The sequence below is a fragment of the Phyllostomus hastatus genome, unplaced genomic scaffold (genome assembly GCF_019186645.2).
Source record: "Phyllostomus hastatus isolate PE091 unplaced genomic scaffold, TTU_PhHast_1.1 phas_contig_38, whole genome shotgun sequence".
Classification (NCBI taxonomy): Eukaryota; Metazoa; Chordata; class Mammalia; order Chiroptera; family Phyllostomidae; genus Phyllostomus; species Phyllostomus hastatus.
The window spans coordinates 35,636,337-35,651,390 of NW_025333869.1; the positions used below are offsets into that span (position 1 = coordinate 35,636,337).

Genomic DNA, 15,054 nt, shown 5'->3' on the forward strand with positions numbered 1-15,054 from the left:
TCATGTTTTTGTCCTTTTCTGTATGGCTAGTTCAGGAAGCAGACATTGTAAGAAGGTTTTGTGCAATGTGTGCCTTCCTGCCATGTTGTTCTGATTTTTCTGAAGAGATGTCACCTGTGTACAAGAGGGCTTTTGATGGCTCAGTTTGTGTCTCACTCACATAGAATGATGTACCCAGTGCCTTAGTTATAATCATATACATAGGGGCAACAATTACCAAATTGTTACATTTATAAATACAAATAATAAAATAAAACAACAAACAATACCAAAAGGGGAAAGAATTGAAGTCCACAATAAATAATTGTTGCATCCTTGTCATTCTTCTCCTAACCACAAAAAAATCCATCATTGTATCACAACTAAGGACAGCAACTGAAATAACTTGTCTGTTTACATAGGGAAAAGATAATCAAATGGGAAATCAGAAAATTTATGAGCTAAAAGATTGAATGGAAGCAACTGTCTCATTTTTCTAACAGAAAGTGAGACATATATTAAGAGAACTGATTTTAGATTATGGTTCAAAGTTAATTCAGTGGAGAAAGATAGTCTTTTTAACAAATGGTGCTGAACAATTAGAAGTTTATATCTACTCCCCACAAAGGAACTTCAATCTATACCTTACACTATATATAAAAATTAAATTAAAGGGGTCATAAATTTAAATGTAAAACCTAAAACTATAAAACTTCTACAAGAAAATCTTTGTGATCTCATGTTAAGCAAATAGTTTTTCAACATGACACCAAAAGCACAATCCATAAAAATAGAGTTTTATCAGAATGAAAAACTTCAGCTCTACAAAAGGCACTTTTAGGTAAATGGAAAGAAAGCCACAGACTGGGGGGGAGGGAGGGAGATACTTAAAATGCATATGCCTGGTACACGACTTATAGCCAGCATTTATAAGTAACTCTCAAAGCTCAATAGTGAAGAAACCAACAGCTCAAAAATATATACAAATATTGATAAGCACTTTAAAAGATGCTCAACGTTTTAAATTAGGTAAATGCAAATTTAAACCACTATGAGTTACCACTACACACCTGTAAGAATAACTAAAATTTTTTAAAAAACTAATTATGCTAAGTGTTTTTTAAAATATATGGATGTACTAGAACTCTGATAACACTGATGATGGGAATGTAAAAAAGTACAACCATTCTGAAAAACAGATAGCAGGGTTTTTTTTCTTTTTAAAACTTAACCATTCATGTACCATATGATTCAGCCACTCTACTCCTATTTACCTAAGGGGAATAAAAGGCTTTGATCATATAAAGACTTGTGACAGATGTTCACAGCAACGTTATTTGTAATAGTCCAAACTGAAAATAACCCAAATATTCATGAATAGTCTAATAGATAAAGAAACTGTGTTGTATAACAAGATGGGTGAGTCTCAAATAATTATGCTGATTGAAAAAAAAAACAGTACAAGAATACCTACTGATTTCATGGTTATAATGCATTTATATTACAGCCAAATTTATAGGGACAGAAAGCAAATCGGTGACGGCCAAGGGATAAAGCAGCAGTGGAAGTGTGGGGAGAGGAATGGAAGGGAGAAAGTACAAAGGAGCATGAGAATACTATTGGAAACAATTACTATTTTGATTACATTGGTAGTTTCATGGGATACATATGCATATGTCAAAATGTGTAAAATTGGGCCCTAGCCAGGTAGCTCAGTTGGTTAGAGCATCATCCTGACCCAACAAGGTTGCAGGTTTGATCCCTGGTCAGGGCACATACAAGAATAAACCAATACATTAAAATGTGGAACAAATTGATGTATCTCTCTCATCTCCTCTTTCTGTAAGTCACATTAAAATTTTTGAAATGGTATTCTTCAAGTATGTACATTTATTTTATGTTGATTATACCTCAAAAAACCTGCTGGAAATTATGAATTTCGACCTTGCCAAATATTTTCTTACTTGAGAAATTTTCTCTGTAGGAGCTAATTCTTTCAATGGACCCAGTTATAGGCATTACAGATTTTTTAAAAATTCTTAATCATGAAACAATAGTAATGATAAGGTCTCTGAAAAGTTTATTGCTATAGAATAACTTTTATTTAAGGAAAATTTATTTTATCTTTTATTATCAATTAAGGAAGTGCCAACTAGAGAGCAAATTAGTAAAACATAATGATTTTGTCCAAATTATGAAAGATGTGTTGGCTTATTGCCAGTTCTGCAGTGCATAATTTTAAATGAAATAAATAAAAATAAAATCTAAAAAGATGTTAAGCTTAAATTTGCATTTCAATTGTTAACAAACTTATGAGCATCATGTAGGCCTTCGGACACCTGGGAAGATTTATGAATAAACTTAACTTGGCAAACATAATTATATTTTGAAACACATAGGGCTGGGTCATGACCAACTGACTTAGATTCAGGGATTGAATACCTGGACCTTTATGGTGATATTAATAGAAACTCAATTAGAAAAATTAATGTTTTTTCTCCTAAGGACAACAGGCATATAAGACACTATTATGAGAAGATATTTAAGTCTCACTGGAGAAAGCTGAATGGGGATATTTACATTTTATTTACACTTAACTAGTGGAAAACACTGGGCAGGAACCAAATTCCCTTAGCCTTATCTGTAGTCACTTTTAAGGACATCACCTTCTCATCTGTCTCCTCAAATGTTCCAAGTTTTTTAGTAATGGTTTGTGAAAGAGAGGAAGGAAAACAAATTGCTGAAAGCAGAACATTTACAAATTTCCCACAATAATTTGTCAAGATAACCCAGTGTACAACCCACTACCATGCCAGTTCTAAACCTCTGTTGAATTAGCGATAATATACTATATAGCCTGGAGTTTAAGAATTTAATCCAGTTACTAAACTCCTTTCACTAAATCTTAATATTTCTTACTCTTAAACTGAAATTATGCAATAAAAAATAATCATGACCAGTACTTTTCAGGTACATAGAACACATGTTTCAAGGTATCCTGCTATGTACTTTATAATATTTAAATTTAATCTTTACAAGGTTAATAAAATCTGTGTTGTTTATCTTCTTCTTCCAGAGAAGGAACCCAGGCACCAAAAAACTGAGTAATTTTCTCATGGTCACACTGTTACTGACTTTGTAGAATTATGATTTGAACCCAGATCTTTGATTTTCAACTATATCTTTCCCACTAGATGATTCCTCATTTCCTCTACCTGTGCTAGTAAGAACCCTTTGATACTGTGGGTCAATCAGGAAGAAGAAATATAAATGAATATCCATGAAAGGTGTATCCATACCAGAATGGAAGAATTTCTGTAAGATAAATGAGCAAATTTTTAAGCAAATAAATGGCAAATAATAATTAAAATATTTTTGTTATCCAAGAAAACATATCTGAGAGACTGGTCAACCAAATGCAATTTGAAGATCCTGTTTAAATCCTGATTAAGGAAACTAGAGAAAACTAAAGTAGTCCAAATATGAACCTCTTAAAATGCTGTGTCCCCTATCATAGTGTTTGGGCATAGAAAGTTAACAATCTGCCTGGTATATGTGTGTGTGTGTGTGCGTGTGTGTGTGTGTGTGTGTGTGTGTATGATTATTGATTGCTTGACATGTTAGCCTAGGCAACTTCTAAGATTCCTTTCTTTTTTTTTCTATTAGCTGCATTAATGACTGACTTTTATTAAACTCTTCCAATATTACCCATTTTGACTATAACATTATTTAATTTCCTAACTGCTAAACATCTGACATCTTTCCTATACATTTTACTTGTTTGTCTCTCCCACTGAATTGTAGGCTGTAAAGTCAAAAATATCTTTTTTTGTGTGTACTGCTATATTAATTTCTTTTTGAAGACACTAATTCCAAAATTATTAGAATAAAACTACTTAATAGGAAATGTACCCAAGTATGATAGATATTGTTTCCAAAGATGGTCAGGACTGTATCTCCCATTCCATGTGCTCTTTTGAAAAGAGGCCTTACTACTTACCCATCAAGAAGTGAAGTCTCTCTTTCTCTACTGCTTGATTCTGGGCTGGCCCTGTGACTGGGTTTGGCAAACAATGTGATGAAAGCAAGGCTGTGTAGCTTCCAATGCTGGACCTTGAGAGAGTGTCTGCTTCTTCCTTCTTAGAGTCCAGAACTACCATGTAAAGAGATCCAGCTACTCTACTGGAGAGATGGAGAGACCATAGAAAAAAGTGATGCCCATCCATTCCTTAATTGTTCTATTTATCTCAGTTGGGCTAACAGATATGTTAATTAAGCCATCTTAGACACTCAGGCCACAGTTAAATAAGTGTGCCACAATTGAGCAGAACTTGCAACTGATCCATCAGCTGAATGCAGCCAAGGGAATGACCCTAACTGAAGCCACATGGTAAAGAAGAACTATTCAAATGAACTCTACCCAAATTCTTGAGCAGATATAATGATTGTTGTTTTAAGTCAATAATTTGAGAGCAGCTTGTAATATAGCAATAGATAACTTGGAATACACAGGCTAAAACAACAAGATGTAATGTCCTCTGTAAGTCTTTAACCTATGCTTAAGCCTGATTTAAATCCTGTAAGAAAGTATTAGACCAATAAGTGTTCACTTCATCATCCAACTAGCAACAGATACGTGAAGATTGAGAAAAAGCCATAACACTAAACCAAAGATACACTGCAAGGACTTTGGGTTTGAGCAAGTAAGATAGTCCTTAACTGAGATAAAATGTTTCACAATAGCACATAGTAGAAGGAAGAGAGACAAGGCTATGAAATAGCCTCATCTTTCCTATGGTTGAAATGGTGAGACATCAATGTTATTATAATGTTCTTCCTTTTATTATTTTTCAAAAAGAGAAGTGTGTGGCTATTAAGTAGTACCATAGAATGTAGAGAAACTTCCAAAGACAAAAATACATACACATATATATTTCTACAGATTTGGGGAACCAGGACCATTTGAATTTTTTCCTTTTTTAAAATATATTTTATTGGTTATGCTATTACAGTTGTCCCATTTCCCCCCTTCACTCCCCTCCATCCTGCACACCCTCTCCCACCCACATTCCCCCTCTTTAGTTCATGTCCATGTGTCATAAGTTGTTTAGCTTCTACATTTCCCATACTATTCTTACCCTCCCCCTGTCTATTTTCTACCTACCATCTATGCTACTTATTTTCTGTACCTTTCCCCCCCCCCTTCCTCCCACTCCCCTGTTGCTAACCCTCCAGGTGATCTCTATTTCTGTGGTTCTGTTCCTGTTGTAGTTGATTGCTTGGTTTGTTTTTGTTTTAGGTATGGTCGTTAATAATTGTGAGTTTGCTGTCATTTTACTATACATGTTTTTTATCTTCTTTTTCTTAGATTGTTGAGGTCTGCCCTGACTGGTCTTAGGAATCTGTAACCACCTGTGACTATGGCTGAGTAAGAGGCCTCTGAACCAGGAGACACTAAGGAGACAAAAACTTATTTCCCTGGCATGAACACTGCCTGTTCTAATGCCTGGCTCCCTTTGCATGATCGGCAGTCAATGATGGGTAACAATTCTCTAGGAAAGAGAATGAATCTAAGACAGATGCGATCACATGGGAATGCCCTAAGGGAAGAGACTCAAGGGGCTGTGGAAATGATGGGGTGATTGACATTGACCCCTGCCCCATCGGCTTTGCCAAAGCCTGAGTCCTTGAGAAATCCAAGTCTCCCAGCTGCCTTTGTCTCCTCTGCGCAACTCAGACCTGCGGAAATAACAGGGACGATGCAGTCCAGACCAGAGTCGGTGGACCCCCCGGGGTAATCAGGCCTGAGACATAGAATATGAAAGACCCTATGAGATCTGCTTGCTTGAGGATGCTCTTTAATTAAAATATGAAGGCATAGGGAGGAAACAAAACTAAGTTTTTAAGTCCTGTAGTCTTTTTAAATGGTAAAACCCCAAAATCTCTGGCTTGGAATCCCAGCAGGACATCTGCCAGCACCTTTCAAAGCCAACTACTTGTAATTTGCAAACGGTATTTGTTTTCAAGAATAAAAGCCTGCTTGGGTGAAAAGATGAGATGCTCCCCACTAGAGAGAGTGGACATTTTCATCCCTATTTCTCCACAGGACTCGGTTGTCCATGTGTATGTTTTTCTCACGTTTCGATGAGCCATCTGCTGCATTCCAAGGTCACTGCCAGTCAGTGGCCGAGACATTAGATAAGTCCCTTTAACATTTCATAAAATAAGGGCTTGGTGATGATGAACTCCTTCAACTTGACCTTATCTGAGAAGCACTTTATCTGCCCTTTCATTCTAAATGAAAGCTTGGCTAGATAGAGCAATCTTGGATGTAGGTCCTTGCCTTTCATGACTTGGAATACTTCTTTTTAGCCCCTTCTTGCCTGTAAGGTCTCTTTTGAGAAATCAGCTGACAGTTTGATGGGAACTTCTTTGTAGGTTACTGTCTCCTTATCTCTTTTTGCTTCTAGAATTCTATCCTTCATTTTTACCTTGGCTAATGTAATTATGATGTACCTTGGTGTGTTCCTCGTTGGGTCCAACTTCTTTGGGACTCTCTGAGCTTCTTGGACTTCCTGGAAGTCTATTTCCTTTGCCAGAATGGGGAAGTTCTCCTTTATTAATTGTTCAAATAACTTTTCCACTTGTTGCTCTTCCTCTTCCCCTTCTGGTACCCCTATAATTCGGATGTTGGAACATTTAAAGATGTCCTGGAGGTTCCTAAGCTTCTCATTTTTTTGAATTCTTATTTCTCCATTCTTTTCTGTTTGGCTGTTTCTTTCCTCCTTCTGGTCCACTCTATTGTTTTGAGTCCCAGTTTCCTTCCCATCACTATTGGTTCCCTGGGCATGTTCCTTCATTTCTCTTATCGTAGCCTTCATTTTTGCATCTAATTTGCGACCAAATTCAACCAATTCTGTGAGCATCCTGATCACCAGTGCTTTGAACTGTGCATCTGATAGATTGGCTATCTCTTGGTTGCTTAAAAGTATTGGCTCTGGTGCTTTTATTTGTACTTCCATTTGAGCCATTTTTTGGTGGGGTGGGGGGAAGTCTGGTAGCTCCTGTTACGTAGTGAGGGGCGGAGCCTTAGGTGTTCTCCAGAGTGGAGCAACCCAATCGTTGGGTTGTGATGTATGTGGGGGCGGAGTCCGAGAGGAAACAATGGCTCTTGCTCCTCTCTCCATCAGATTTCAGTCCCTTCCACTGCTTCCCCCAGCTAACTGGACCTTTCTGGTGCTAATTCCCATGTGGGTAGGTTTGTGTACATTGTAGGACCCTGTGGGTCTCTCCAACATGCTCTCCTGTGAGGCTGGGAGTCTCTCCCTGCGTGTCAACCCCCACAGGTGTTTTCAATCGTGTCCTGAGGTTCTATTTCCTGGCTCTGGGACCCTGGGTTGTGCGGTCTGTCTCACTGCCCAATTTTGCCTGGTTTGTCTGCGCGTGAATGTGGCCCAGACAGCCAGGCACCTTGAGCTCAGTGCCTCGCTTCACAGTTGCTGCCTCCCTGGGTCTGCCAGCCGCGTGTGTGCCCAGGGTCTGCCCTTTGCAGTCTTGTGCTTGGGATGCCTTATGCACCGGGGATGCATTATGGGTCTGGTGCCAAGGCTTTTTGTGCTGTGACCACTCTCTGTCCAGCTGCCCGACTCCACCCCTCCTACTGGTCTGGGTGAATGTGTATATTTTAGCTCCTTGGTTGTCCGACTTCCATACAGTTCAATTTTCTATCAGATTTGGTTGTTTCCTTGTTTCTAAATTGTTGCTGACCTTATTTTTGTTGTAGGAGGAGGCACAGTGTATCTACCTATGCCTCCATCTTGGCCAGAAGTCTGAATTTTTTGCTTTAATTTTATTTTTTTATCCTCATCTGAGGACATTTTTTTTCATTGCTTTTTAGAGAGAGAGAAAGGGGGAGAGAGAACATCAATGTGAGAGAGAATCATCAATCAGTTGCCTCCTATACACACCCATACTGGGGAACATACTCACCTGGACCAGGGATTGAACCCACAACCCAGGCATGTGCCCTGACTGGGAATTGAACTTGCAACCTTTTGGTTATGGGTGATACTCCAACCAATTGATCCACATTGGCCAGGACAACCACATGTACTTTTGTTTTTAGTATCTACACACTTATTATCCTGATGAAATACTACACAATCCTAGATTTTTAGCTGTGGTGGTGGTGGTTGACATTATCATCACTGTAATCATCCTCCATTTCAGGAAGGAGGACCTGAGTGGAAGGTAATGATATCATCAGTGGAAGGTAAAGGTATCATTACCTTCCACTCAGGGGGAATAAAAGGACACAGAGAGGGGGACAGAGCAAAGGAAGAAGAGAAAAGGTGGAGAAAGGAATGAAATGGTAATAACTCTTGGCAAAGACTGAGAGAGGTAAGGGGAATAAGGACCATAGAAATAATAAAATAGCATACATTTTTCAAAGAAATTTGCTGTTCATAAGGAACATTAATGTATGTTATCTAATCTTTTTAAACCAGCTAATGGTGTTTTATTATCTATATTAATGGATGAGGAAATATGGATGGGGTCGAAAGACTGTTACTTGATTATTATTTTTTTCCTGTTAAAAATATTTATTGAATACATGCTTTGTCCCAGTCACTATGCTAAGTGCTAGAAATATAATTATTACCAAAATAAACACACCTTTTGCCCTTATAATTTAAAGTCTGGTAGGGAAGAAAAACATCATTCAAGTAATGACAAAAACAACTGTAAAATTGCAACATGTTCAAGAAAGATGGTACTATGAAAACATTGGAAAAAAGATTTGATCCTGTCAGATAATTCTGAGAGATTTTTAGACAAATTGCTTAAGTCTGTTTTAAGAATGTATTTTATCCAAATATGGTGGTACATTAAGGAATCAGTAAACATTTTCAAATCACTCTTACCTTTTTACAATTAAGTAAGTTTTCCAAGTAAGAAATGAAAACTTGGCTTTATTTCTATGCACAGCACTGTGCCTCCACAGTGCCACCATTTACTGGATCAGGAGTCTCTGTTCTGTAGCCTTTGGTCAAGAACTGGCCAACAAGGATGCCTGGAGAGAGAGGGCCACATGGGGTGAACTCTCTCTAGACATGAGAACTTAACCACCAGTTATTTGCTCAGCTATGAAAGCATAACTCAGCTGTCAGCCAGATAATTAAAGTCTGTGCCTCTAATCCCTAGGTTTGCCCCTTTTAGACATCTCTAAATAAATGATGGCTTTATATACCACCAAATAGAGTAGATTGTGGTCAAATAAGAATTGTGTTCACAAACTTCTGCTCTAGAAGAAAAGTGTGCAGTATAACCACTGAACATCAGGTAGCACTCCTACTCTAAGGACATAAAACCTAAATGAACACTGTCTTCTCAAATAACCCCAAATGGTTTCAGATTGTTAATTCATTAATTCTTCTAACAGCCATGGCCAAGTTTGATAAGAATAAACAGGAAACTATAATACAAAGAGTTGAACTGATGCACTCTGGGTTCCCCAAACTGAACAAGCACCAGAGTTGTAAAGCTCATTTTTCTCAATACAAACAGAAGGTTTTCTGAATGAAATGGCCACTGTTGACCTGTCCTAGAAATGTTCATTTTTACCCTAAGTGCTAATTAATCTATTAAATAATTTGTTTCTTCTTCCCCCACATTTAATTTGAGAATCTTCACACTTAGATATCCTTTGCAGGCTTTGATTATTACCTAAAACTAGAGTTTGGGCTCTTAAAGTTTGGGCTCTTTAAAAATAATTCTTTTGTCTTATGTTATTTTGATAAATAAGAATTCCATGGGACAGTATTTGATCATAAGTTTCAACACTACTATCTTTTCAGTCCATCCTACTTGTCTTCCCATATCTTTCTAATCTCTGTTCAGTACATTCTCAGCTCTCTTACAGTTACTGATTTTTTAAAATTCCAATGTAGCAAGAAAACATACTTTGTATGAATAATGTCCTTTATTGGTGAACATATGATGTACACTTGAAAATAATGTGTATTCTGTAGTTACTGGAGGTATCATTTAAGCCCAGGTGGGCTTATTGAGAGTGCCATTCATACCACTTATGTCTTTACTGAATTTTGCCTAGATTAACTATCAATTGCTGAGAGACTGCTGTTGATATCTCTATGATAGTGAAATTGTCTTTGCCTCCCTTTAAATCTGTCAATTTTAGTTTCACATATTTTATTTTATTTTTATTTAATCTTTATTATATTTTTCCATTACCATTTAGTCTCTTACACCTCCTCCCCCTCAGCAGTCACTTCGCTGTTGTCCATGTCCTTGAGTTTTTTTTCCTTTTTGTTCAATCCCTCCACCCCCTAACCACCGCCCCCCACCCCACAACCCTCCACTAGCTGTCAGATGTTCTCCATCTATGAGCCTGGCTCTGTTTTGCTTGTTCAGTTTGTTCATTAGATCCCACATATGAGTGAAATCATATGGTATTTGTCTTTCTCTGACTGGCTTATTTCAGTTAGCATAATGTTCTCCAGATTCATCCATACTGTTGCAAAGGGTAAAATTTTCCTTTTTTATGGCTGAGTAGAATTCCACTGGGTAAATATAGCTGTTTTATCCACTCATCTGTATTGATGGACACTTGAACTACTTCCATATCTTGGTGATTATAAATAACACTGCAATAAACATAGGGGTGCTTGTGTTTCATATATTTTAAAATGGTATTATTAGCTATATACTTATTTATGACTCTTATTTCTCTCATGAGTTAAACTTTTATCTTTATGAAATGTTCCTTTTTATCTCTGGTTGTCTTGAAGTCTTATTTTGTTATTGTGTGCTTCCCCCCTGCCCAACTTTCTTATACTTGTTTGCATTAGTATATCTTTTCTATCCATTTACTTTCAAGCTATTTGTCTGTATTTAAAAGTTTATTCTTGCCCTGCTGGTGTAGCTCAGTGAATTGAGCATGGGCCTGGGAACCAAAGTGTTGCCAGTTCAATTCCCAGTCAGGGCACATGCCTGGGTTACAGGCCAGGTCCCCATTAGGGGGTGCACAAGAGGCAACCACACATCAATGCTTCTCTCCCTCTCTTTCTCCTTCCTTTCCCCTGTCTCTAAAAATAAATAAATAATATCCTTAAAAAATAAAAAATAAAAGTTTATTCTTGTAGATAGCATGTGTTTGGGCCTTTCTTGGTTAATCCTTTATGATTATCTGTAATTTTTATTTGGGGCATTGAGTTCACTAACATTTATTATACTTGTTTATATCATTAGATTTAATTTTATTTTTGCTTCTCCCCTCTGTTTTGATTCCCTTTGGTCCTCCCTTACTACTTTCTTTTGGACTACTTGAATTTTTTTAGAATTTCATTTTAATATCTTTTGATTTTTTATCTATACCTCTACATATACACAGTAAACACTTAACAGCATGGTTAGAGTCAGCATTATTTAATTAAAATGTAAAAACCTAAGCCCTGGCTGGCATAGCTCAGTGGATTGAGCGCAGGCTGTGAACCAAAGTGTCGCAGGTTCGATTCCCAGTCAGGGTACATGCCTGGGTTGCAGGCCATGACCCCCAGCAACCACACATTGATGTTTCTCTCCCTCTCTCTTTCTTCCTCCCTTCCCTCTCTAAAAAAAATAAATAAAATCTTTTAAAAATAGTTAAAAAAAAAGAAAGTACAGAGTTCAGACTTCTTTTTAAAAAAATGTAAAAACCTTGTACCTGTATAGACTGATTTATTGCAAATCTCCATTTTTTATACTGTAGTTATCATTATGACATGTATATAATTAAACCCTACCACACAATGGTATAATATTTTTAAAACAGTACTTATTTTATTAAGTAAGAGAAGATATAATCTTTTATATTGACCAATATATTTACAATTTCAGATTCTATTTACTTTTTCAAGTTCTGAGCTTCCATCTAATATTATTTGTTATCACTCTGAGAGCCTCCTTGAGAATTTCTTGTAATGTAGATCATCTGACAATGGATTATCTTCCCTTATCTGAAAATATCTTTATTTTACCTTTAGTTTTAAAGGATGTTTTCACTTAGTGTATCATTCTGGGTTGATAGGTTTTTCCATTCAGCACTTTAAAGATTTTGTGTTGGTAGTTGTTGCACAGGTTTTGAATATATTAAAACCATTGAATTGTATATTTAAGTGAGTGAATTATATGATATATGAATTACATCTCAAATTTATTTTTTAGCAATTTTGTTTCATTTTCTTCTGGTCTCCATTGTTTGTAAGAAGGCACAAGCAGTTGTCTGATCATTGGTTCCCTGTGTTTATAGGTCATTTTTCTCTAGCTGCCTTTAATAGTACTGGATTTCTCCTTTGTTGAATTACACACACCCCACTCCCTCACACACATGGTTACCTTCCTTTGGCTGTGGCTGTCCTGGACTTTGTCCTCTGGTTCTTCATGTGAGGGACTACTGGTCTTCTATTGGAGTTTTAGGCCATGAAATGCCTACTGTGGCTTTATCTCAAGCCCAAGTCCTTTTTATTTCTACCTTGCCAAGTTTTACGCATTGCTCATGACTCAGTTTAATTATCCTCTTTTCCAAAAAGATTCTCTGAATCTCGATATTCAACTAGATGTGTCCATGAATTCAGAATGCATTTGGCTGCATTTAATAGGAAATACTATTACAGTCACTTGAAAAAAATCAGGTAGGTTTTCTTTCCTAATATGAAATTTAGAGGTAGTCAATTGAAAGCTGACACAGCAGCTCAGATAGGACATTAGAGACTAAGTTTTTCCCTATTTGTACTTTTATCTGCATAAAGCTTTTGTCCTTATAGCTTCAAAATGAAAGTTATATCCCTAGCCATTATATTCATTTTGCAGGTAGAAGAAAAGGCAAGGATAGTTGGGGAGGTTTCCAGTTCAACCTGGTTTGCCTAGGACTTTCTCACTTTTAACACTGAAAGCCCAGATTTCTATTAGTTGAAACAAAAACTCACATGAGATACACCTATGGTTTTTGCTTCTCATGCTTAGATAATATCATATAAAGACCAGAGTTTATTCATCCTTCTGCAGAGTTAAGCTCTGACTGAGCTGTGGTCACGGCTCATGTTCACAGTTTTGGAGTATGATTACGTATGGCTAGATTCTCTGAGTCATGGCATTAACAATTTGATTGATTATTTCCAGGGACTATTCCAAAATTTACTTTAGTAACTTTTCCTGAGAATGGCTTAGTTAAATAGTTAATATTTATCATCTGGTTACTTTATCATCATCTTGGTTACTTTATATCATTTGGTTACTTTATCAAGTTTTTTAAGTAATTGTTCAACATCTATCTTACAAAGTAAAGTACACATAGTAAAGAGCAAAATCAAAATACATATTGCTTTTAATGTTCTCAAAGGTAAGTACAAATAGTAAAGTAAAATCAAATAAGCACAAAGAAATCTTAAATTTCCAATAGATCCAATTAATTTAAAAAGTTTAAATACAAATATACTGATATTAAAACACAGGATCATTTATATTTATGTTAATCATACTAGAACAAAATTTAGATGTTATTTTAAATAGGAAACATATCTTTCATGTGGGTATAGTTGTCTTAACCAGACTGTTTCTGTTATCAAAAGAGTTTGAGGACATAAACAAATCATCAATATTAATTATGAATTCTAAGACAATCAAAATATATTTCTAGCTTGTTTATTACTTGGTTCCTTCAAAACATAAAATAATATTTCATAGTCTTAGGAACAGAATATAGATCTTTCCATAATAAACATATCAGTATATAATCTGGCTAAAAACACGTAAGGTCTTTCTTCTATAACCTGGTATTATGTAAGCATAGTGAGGGATGTGTAGTATGTGTATAGTGTTGTAAAAACACAAAACAATTATAATAGTCACTAGCATTTTCTTGTCCTTGCCTCAATTTTTTTCTTTCCACTTTTGCCATGAACCAATGAGTGCAAAGAGTAAATACTAATAAAGTAACCCCTGCCCTTTAATGAAGACACTTGTCATATATTTTCTTCCATGCCTAATTATTATTTGACACAAATGCTTCTCAGCCATGTTTCAGTGATGTAAAATGTGTCCTCAACTGATGGTTTGCATTCTTCACCCCCACCTCCAGCCCACCTCTCCTTCTGTGAATTGTCATGGACCCAATGTTTGTGTCCCCCAAAATTCACACGTTGAAGCTCTAATATGCAGTGTGGCTATATTTGTAAATGGGCCTATAAGGAAATAAAGTTAAATGAGTTTAAAAGAGGAAGGCCCTGATCTGATAGAACTAATGTCATTATAAGAAGACATACCAGAGAACTTGACCCTCACCCCAATTCACAAAGAAGGGGCCATGTGAGCACAGAGTAAGATGGCAGCCATCTACAAACCTGGAAAAGTCCTCAGAATGAAACCTACCTTGATGGCATCTTGGTCTTGGGCTTCCCAGCCTCTGGAACTATAAGAAATAAATTTCTGTGTAAGCCTCCTAGTCTGTAGTGTTTTCTTATGGCAGCCCAAATGGCCATAACAACACACCATATGGTTCCATGAGTAGCTCTAGATATATTTGTCTTGGTTGAATTGGTGATAGTGGTAGGAGAAATTACTGTGTGTGTAACATTTGAAATCTTATGGCTGCTTTGTTGGCTTCTTGACTGGCTGCATACTGTTGGAGTATCTCAATACAGTTTAATAATTTTTTTTGTATTAAAATCTGGCTGACTTTTTCTTTTTTTTCTCAGTGGTTCCAAGTAGTTGGCACATTTGATGCTATTAACTTGTTCAGAAACACATGTTTTTTCCTGGTGTTCAGAAGCAACTGAGTCTCTATGCTCTTTTCATTTGTTCCTTTTTTACCCCTGCTAAATCGGTGATGCATGGTTGCCTTTTTATTGTTATGCTGAGGTTTATTTTGTCACCTCACACTTTTTGTTCATTAGGCAAACACAGAACAGATGATAAATAGTCATTGGTAAAGTAGTGTGTTTAACAAAATGCAACAATATGTTTCATAGAAAATGTCATGGCATAGACACATAGTGTCTCAAGCAAAAGAATTTAAAG

General features: G+C 36.4%; 1 pseudogene; it reads right to left on the reverse strand.

Moving 5' to 3' along the window:
• The window catches only part of LOC123821186, a 28,110-nt pseudogene extending 13,693 nt beyond the window's left edge, over positions 1–14,417 (reverse strand).
• Between the last annotated feature and the right edge of the window lie 637 nt (positions 14,418–15,054).